The 8,360-nt window shown below is 43.5% G+C and overlaps 1 long non-coding RNA gene across 1 annotated transcript; it reads right to left on the bottom strand.

Annotated features, from left to right (window-relative positions):
• Nucleotides 1-569: 569 nt before the first annotated feature.
• LOC134439719 (uncharacterized) lies at nt 570-2,402 on the bottom strand. Its single transcript, XR_010032829.1, has 3 exons — nt 2,164-2,402; nt 1,358-1,456; nt 570-1,198 (listed from the first exon to the last, which is right to left on the bottom strand). It is a non-coding gene; the product is annotated as an uncharacterized LOC134439719 (long non-coding RNA).
• Nucleotides 2,403-8,360: the final 5,958 nt, after the last annotated feature.

Genomic DNA, 8,360 nt, shown 5'->3' on the forward strand with positions numbered 1-8,360 from the left:
CATCATTCATATTGTATTATATTGGGCCTATTATATTATAATATATTATATTATATTATATTATATTATATTATATTATATTATATTATATTATAGGCCTATTGTGTTATATTATATTATGTTAGGCCAATATAGGCCTATATTAGGTCTATATTATGGTGGTATCAGGGCCGGTTCTGGCTTATTTGGCGCCCTAGGCGAGTTTGAGTTCTGGCGCCCCCCACCCCCCCCCCCCCCACCTTTTTATACCTTACAGAACACAAGAGTAATACCGGTAGTAAGCTTAACTAAATAGCATCAAGAACAATAACTGTTTTGCATCAAATGGATTTCTGGTTCTTTTGGACAGCCGACCAACACATCAGATTGAGTCGCATGAAAGTACCTTCACTGTGTGGTGTCTTGGATGTAATGGTGGTGGTGCCCCCAACCCCAGATGAGAGGGAGGTTATCAATGTGTTTGAATTGTAAAATGGAATTGAAATGCCAGGAGAGTGGTACAGTACATTTGCATGTCAAATGCATGTGTAGACAATAGGCCTAAGGAGGTCTGCATTGATACCCACACAGCAAAAGTACACCGTAATGGATCCGCCCCGGAGTCCACCATCCGGAGGCCATCCTCCGGAACGGATCCGGTAAACGGGGCCGTATCGGCGTCCACTTGCACGCCGCCTATCATCCGACGCGGAGGCGTGGTGCGGAGTCAAAAGGGACCCGTTTGTCACCCGCAACGGGTCCGCGTGCAGAAGCGTACCTCCGCAGTGAGCCCGGTTCGGAGGCGCGACATCCGATGCGGACTCATTACGTGTCCACTTATTGCATCCGTCACGGTTCCACTACTTTTTATCAGTTACGGACCCATTCCGGACTCATAGATGTTCCGGGCCGGGACCATTTTGGATCCGTGCTCATAAAGTTACTTTCTTATTATGCTATAATCCCAATAAACGAACACTAAACCAGTTAACCGTTACAAACAGCATTTAGATTTAATTCTACAGATAACACAGACCTGGCCTAGACACCGTTTAAATAAGATCCCGAAAAAAACACAACCTGACGAAGAACTTCACTCATCATGATTTTTTATTTATCTTGACATTATTTTTCTGTCTCACTGTCATGTTGAACAATCGCGTGTCGTGGCTGCCTTCCCTCATCAGTCGACGGGGAAACATCACATCAGCGCTCCGATCTGAAAAGGCAACAGAGCTAAACTTAGAGCTTTCATTTAAATTTCGTAAGATGACAATCAGACATTGCATTGCATATGGAATGGCCAACGCTCTTTCACATCTCTATCCCGTGACAGTAATGATGTTGAATATTATAAGATGTACAATGTCCTACTTACTCTTGGTCGTAAAAGCCGGGAGGCAGGCGGGCATCACTGTAGCAGGGTGGATTACAGCCGGCTAGCCCTGTCCGACCCAGAGGTAATTCCACCTGTTTACTGTTGCACAAGATTAAGAACAAATTCAGATATTTGTAGCCCAACCACGGACATCTGTATCAAACTATGAGCCCAGCTACTTCATTCATTCACCAATGATGGACAGCATATGGGACGAGGGCGCAGTTCATGGCCATCCATTAATTGCTAATAAATAATTAGCCTGGATTTCGTTAACGTGAGGAAAACATGATGCCACCGCTTTAGGATTTGTGCCGTTAAAAACACAGTTGGTGCCAAACCTGTTGAGAGCATCACCAATCCGTGTAAAAGTGTACCACGAGCCAAATTCAGACCAATATAGCCGTTTCATAAGAGTATTTGAACACTTAGACCTACGTTTAACTTTACAAAAGTTTGCTTCAGTCAACCGGTTTGCTAGTAGCTGGCTAGCAAGCTAACGTAAACAAGGCTGTTAAAATGGGCACAATCTAGATAATTTTTATTCAACTGCACTTCCTCCATGTATCGGATGGCATCATATTTTAACAGCATTTAGGAAATACTACAATAGCCAATGTAGTTCTCCATGTCTTTGAATGAATGAACTAGCTGTCTCGTTTTGAAAACAACTAGGGTTAACATACACTTTTTAAAGTCATAAAACAAAATCCTACGAAATATCAATAAGCATTGATAGTATAAAAGCTTCAGATATACTTTTTGTACCTTTGTGTATCACCTAATATAAATAAATCAATACTTACTGGAGAGCGCTGTTCGGTCGTGTCTGCCCCAACAAAAACTGTACCAACGTCCGTTAGATTTTACAGCGCGTCCGCGTTTGTGAATCAGATATGGATGCGATTATGGTCCGCGTTTTGACAGTAGAATTTGGGGCGGCGCACGGTGGCGACCCTGATCCACCAAGTGGAACCCAAAGGAATGTGACAGTGACACGGATGTGGTGACTTGAACGCGGCTCCGCATCGGAGTCCTCTGCTGTGTGGGTAGCCTATCTACACTACCTACAGCATCACAAAGCATGGCAGCATAACAATTTTAATAAGCTACACATTTGTGCTATCTATGATTCCAAACCAATTTCATTTCTGTACTGGAAATAGTGGTGCATTTGTGAGTAGGAGAATGAGAAGGGGGCTATCTATGTGTTTGAACCAGAGGGACAGGGTGAGAGAAAGGGAGAAAAGCTGTCACGCTTTTGAATTTCATAATATACAAAATATAGTAGGCCTAAATAGCCTCACTTGTCTGCAATACTACATCACTCAGCATGAAAACATGCTGTGCATGGTTCTCTTACATGATTAATGTAGGCCTATATGTCATTCTGGTCTGGAAACAATGTTTTTTTTTAAGCTTACAACAAGCAGGTAATTCATTCAAGTGGATGGAAGGAGATATGGCAGCTAAACTTGTTTTAAACATGGCACCAGTCTTACTTTACATTGCTGGTCAACCTAAGCAAGTATTATGATGTCAGGTGGGTGTTAGTGAGTAGGCTACTAACAGCTACTTTACTGGATTTCATTGCTTGGCATACTTGGCTAATGTTAGCATGCTAACTAGCGATTTCTCAGATCAAAAGCAAAGCTCTTTTTCCCTCTAATTCCAAACAGTAGCCTCATACCTATTAGGCTTTACATTACCACAAAAGGTTGCTGATTAAACCACATACTTCCAAAACACCCTCTGCAACTCCTGCATCATGCAATGACTGGTTTAATGAGAACATAACAATTCTCCACCCAGCAGAGCAGCATTGCTGTTCGCGCTTGCCCTCTGTCTCTCGAATGTGTCTCCAAATTCAAGATAGATCGCACGCTGTCACTCGTCCCGCCCCCTTTCTCAGGAATGTCTGTTTATTGGTTCACAGACTTCCCAGAGACAGTTGAAAGCGATATTACTATTGGCTGAGGGGCGCTTTGCCGTGAGGAGCGCTTTCGCCACGCTTTGTTGATTGCGACTTCATAAAAAAACCTCCATATCGCAAAATTACGCATCGGAGAGCGCCATTTCGGCGCTCCTTCTTCACATTGCGCTCTAGGCGACCGCCTAGCCGGCCTATGCTTATAACCGGCCCTGGGTGGTATCCCACAGTACACTGCACATTGCATTATTACACTGTAAAGTTGATATACAGGTATCAACTTTAACATTTCACTGTAGAATTACAGCGATTGAAAACAAATCGGAAAAACAGTAACTTACTGCCTGCTATCCCACAATGCATTGCATATAACATTTTTTCATTGTAAATTTCAATATACAATCATTTCCTGTAAGATTTTACTGTAAATATCCATCAATTCGTTAGAGTGTACAATACAAATGTGTTTTAAAAAAACTAGTGTAACATTTTCAAAGTTTGTTCGACTCGAAATGTATACAATGTGAAAAAAATAGACTATAGAAACACTGTGCTAACCCATGTTTGGCCCAATGGAGGCAAGGCCTCCTTTTGCATTTTCCATGAGAATTCGCAGACACTGGAAAGTTTACATGCAAAGTCATTGCACCAACACGCAGAATGTACTAGCGTGAAATAACACGCCTTTTCATGATGTTAGTCTGGCCACAGGACAGTGAAGGAGAGGGACAGGAAACGCGTGTGGGACGGATCTGGGTCAGACTCAAACCCAGGTCCATGGATCTATGGAATAGCCATTTATCCCACAGAACCACAGCGCCCCTTCTACAAATTATTTTAACACTGTGTTTACACCAGCGTGGTTACTTCCCAAAAGTCTCCCCCTCCATTGTAATTGAAATTGTCCTTCTCATAGGCTAATCCCATGATTGGTGAAGTACGAAGTGAAATACACAGATGTGCACACACAGACAGGTGCACACTGAACGTTATGCACATACAGCGTAAGGACATCCGAATATTGACATAGAGATTTTTTTAATTCATGTGGTTTTTTACAAGACACAGAGGTACATGGGAACACAAAACATACGCACACACACACACACACACACACACACACACACACACACACACACACACACACACACACACACACACACACACACACACACACACACACACACACACACACACACACACACAGAAAAGAGCCTCACCCTGGCACAGATGTGCATGGCTTGTGTGGGTGCCCTGTGTGGAGAGGAGAGTCCCTTGCAGGTGCAGGCGGAGATGTAATTAAGGGGATATTTATCAGCTGCTTTTGGGGTGTGTCCTTCGTGTTTTCATAAAAGGTCGGAGTGGCGACGGGGGACAAGAAGATTAGCCTGCAGCCCAGATGCATAGTGAGAAACACACACGCCCACGCACACACACACACATTCACATTTTTTTGTGGTTGCTCCCCTGTGTGACTGAGGTGACACAGAGAAACTGACCTGTATGTGGATGTCTGTGTGTGTGTGTGTGTGTGTGTGTGTGTGTGTGTGTGTGTGTGTGTGTGTGTGTGTGTGTGTGTGTGTGTGTGTGTGTGTGTGTGTGTGTGTGTGTGTGTGTGTGTGCGTTTTCACATCTCAACAGGACTATTATGTTCATCCGTATGGTGACTGAGAGCTGTAAGCTTCCAGTGGAGGATACTGATATATAGGCCTATGTGACCCCATGTGATACAATTCTTTTGTTTAGAATCTGAAAAGAGAACATGAAACAAATGTCTTTCTGTGCACACATGCACACATCTTAAAATACATGTACGGTACGTAGCCTATGTGAGTGTGTGTGTGTGTGTGTGTGTGTGTGTGTGTGTGTGTGTGTGTGTGTGTGTGTGTGTGTGTGTGTGTGTGTGTGTGCATTGTTGGCACTGAGTCTGATGTACTGCCTGCTGTTTTGCCTGCTGTTTCTGTGTGTCCTGTTCCCATCATCATTTTCACCTGCATTTTGGCAGCACAGATGTGTGTGTCACACACTCAAACGAAGACACACACGCACACGCACACGCACACACACACACACACGCCAATCTGTCTAAACCCAAGACCCTCAAAAGATGATCTACACACACACACACACACACACACACACACACACACACACACACACACACACACACACACACACACACACACACACACACACACACACACACACACACACACACACACACACACAAGCATGACACGGGAGTGGATTTTCACTCCCGTCCCGTCCCAGTCTCAGAAAAAAAATCCCATCCCGGGCTGGAGTAAAAGAAACAAATCCCATCCCGTCCACTCCTGTAAGAATCCACTCCCTATCCTGCCCACTCCCACTCAAAATCAATCCCACTCCCGTTTCTTAAAAAAAGTAGCCTTTTTTCTGCTGAAAATTACAAGTGAGATTCAAACAACTGAGGTGGCAAGCTCCAACAATGGCACAGAAATGAAAGGCAGGATGAAGAGAAATGAGTTTTGGAGAGAGATAAAGGAGAGGATGAGAGGAAGAGGAGGAGGAGGAGGAGGAGGAGGAGGGAGAGGCCTTGTCCTTGGACGAGGGTTAGAGATGCTGTAAGTGGATGGCCAGAGATAAGGGGAGCATGAAGAGGAGAAGAGAGGAGAGGAGAGGGCTGGAGGAGAGAACAGGAAGATGATAGGAGAGTGAGACTAGGGCTCAATTCGAAACAGGGAAGGCAGCTGTCCTTCCAGTGAGCTAACTGGACATCGAGTCATGAAGTGTGGATCGAAACGAAAAATTGCTTTATTTCCTCCCTCGGCAGTTGACTGCATTTGTGGGCGTAACAGGGATATTTGAGGTCAGCATCAGATGCTGACTTCGCTGCCTTGGTACCCAACATGCTGTGCGCCACCTCCCTCTCAACCGGAAACCTGAAAAACAAACATGGCTACTACCCAAGCTACTACCTTATCATACTCTTTATTCTGACACTTATGCATGTAGATATTGAATACCGAATGGATAAATCAACATTGTAGTATCTAAATATGCTGTCGCTAGATCTATTTATAGCCTATTTTACGATTCCGCCGTCTGACGATCATTCACCGTTCAAATAGCATGCGTAAGCTAAGCGCTAACGTGATGAACGTAACTCCCGCCATAGAATCGCCGTAACATCAAATGCGCAAGGCAGCGCACTCGTTAGTGCCGTTCGTAACGGCTGCCTCATCAGCTAAATCACCTATCTGATCAGTGACCTGTTTATGTAGGAGGAGAGTCATCGAGTCACTGCCTCCCGTTTCGAATTGAGCCAAGGAATGCTGAGAGGGAAATAGAGAATAGGTGGGGGAGGGGAAGAGAGGAGAGGACAAGAGAGAGAAACTCACGAGTGCAGTAGGTGGCTGTTTATGAGTGGAACTTAGCAAGGATGAGCAAAAACGAATGAAAACACAAAGAAAAGTAGAGGAAGACACGCGCACGCGCGCGCACACACACGTACAACAGGCCACTCTGAACTACTGTAGGTTCACTATCTTCCAACATGAATCTACATGTGATGCAAACACACATACTGTAGACCTCAGTGCCAATTTGTCTTTTCAAATAATTTCAATCTTGCTGTGATACGACAGTCCATTAAACACGTGTTAAACCCATAATCATGATAAATGGATAAATATCTCATTGAAGTTATAGCCTACTTAGCCTCACATTTTCTTTTATAAGCTCCTCGGACGTTGTTACTGCACATTTTGGAAGCAATTCCGAAATGTCATTAGAATATTGTTCAAAATGTTACTTTTCAAAAGGGGTGTACTGATGTACTGATTGATGTGAATTGTACCTACAACAGAGTACTAAATAATCCTACGTCTTTTCAAATCATTTCAATCCTGCTTTGATACCACACTTTTCTCCAGACACAAACATTTCATCTCAATTTCATTTCCATATCATTTGCATATGAAACAGCCAATTTAATGCATATGAAATGGCAAATTCAATATTTGCAAAGAGTTAGAGAAACAAACGGCAGCCCAATCATATTAAAGTAATGGTGAGTGTAAAGATGAGAGACTGAACGTCTTATTGGCCCTAACTCTAATGCAATAGACTCTGCCGTAGAAATATTGTTTCTTTTGTGGAGATTGCCTGCTGTTCTGCCTACCCACGGATCTGGCCTAATGAAAACAGGTAAACAGAGGCTGTATTGCAGCTTTCCATGGATATAACAAACCCTGTGGAGTAATCCGACTTATTTACAATTGAAGATGATATTAGTTTATTTCCCATCTGATATAAGGCTGAGTAAACATCTTTTGTCTCTTGCATAGTCAGTCGCACACTGGCGCAAACACAAACACATACTCACAGAAATACACAAAGTTTTCATTTTCGACTAATTACTTCAATTTCAAACAAATGCGTATGAACACAATACATCATGCACACACACAGAGACAGAGACAGAGATACAAAGACACACACACACACAAAATCCTCTTTTCCTAGTGAGCAGTGACAGTAGATAAACACCTGTTTGGTGATTCATGACATGAGCTGACAGCTAAGCGCTGATCTGGAGAATGAGAAGTAAAGAGCTGGAGGAAGGGATGAGGAAGAGGAGAAGGGAGGAGAACAACTGTGTGTTACACCGCAGACCACCACCACCACCTCTTTCCCCAAACACCTCAAGAGACATCCCTCCCCTCACTCCGCCCCCCAAAAAACAGACTATTCATATGTGTTTATAAAGAGCTGGAGTGTGGTGAATGAGTTTGATTAAAATCATTAAAGCATGGCATGGAGGCTTTGGCTGGAACTTAAATGATTACCTCTAGCACGCGTGGCTGCGCACCAAAGCAAACTCCCTACTGGCCCCTTTTATTTACATCGGAATAATCATGTCCTTAAGAATCCCTCAAACATCCTGGACTCTCCTCTATTCATCTCTCTCTCCTTCAGTCACTCCATCCTTTGCTTGTCTGGAATATTTTTCTTTCTATATTTCTTTCCCTAGCTCTTGTCTTCTGTCTTTCTATGCTGTCTGTCATTGCTACTAGATAAGTCTCTCTCTCT

The sequence above is a fragment of the Engraulis encrasicolus genome, chromosome 23, assembly GCF_034702125.1.
Source record: "Engraulis encrasicolus isolate BLACKSEA-1 chromosome 23, IST_EnEncr_1.0, whole genome shotgun sequence".
Classification (NCBI taxonomy): Eukaryota; Metazoa; Chordata; class Actinopteri; order Clupeiformes; family Engraulidae; genus Engraulis; species Engraulis encrasicolus.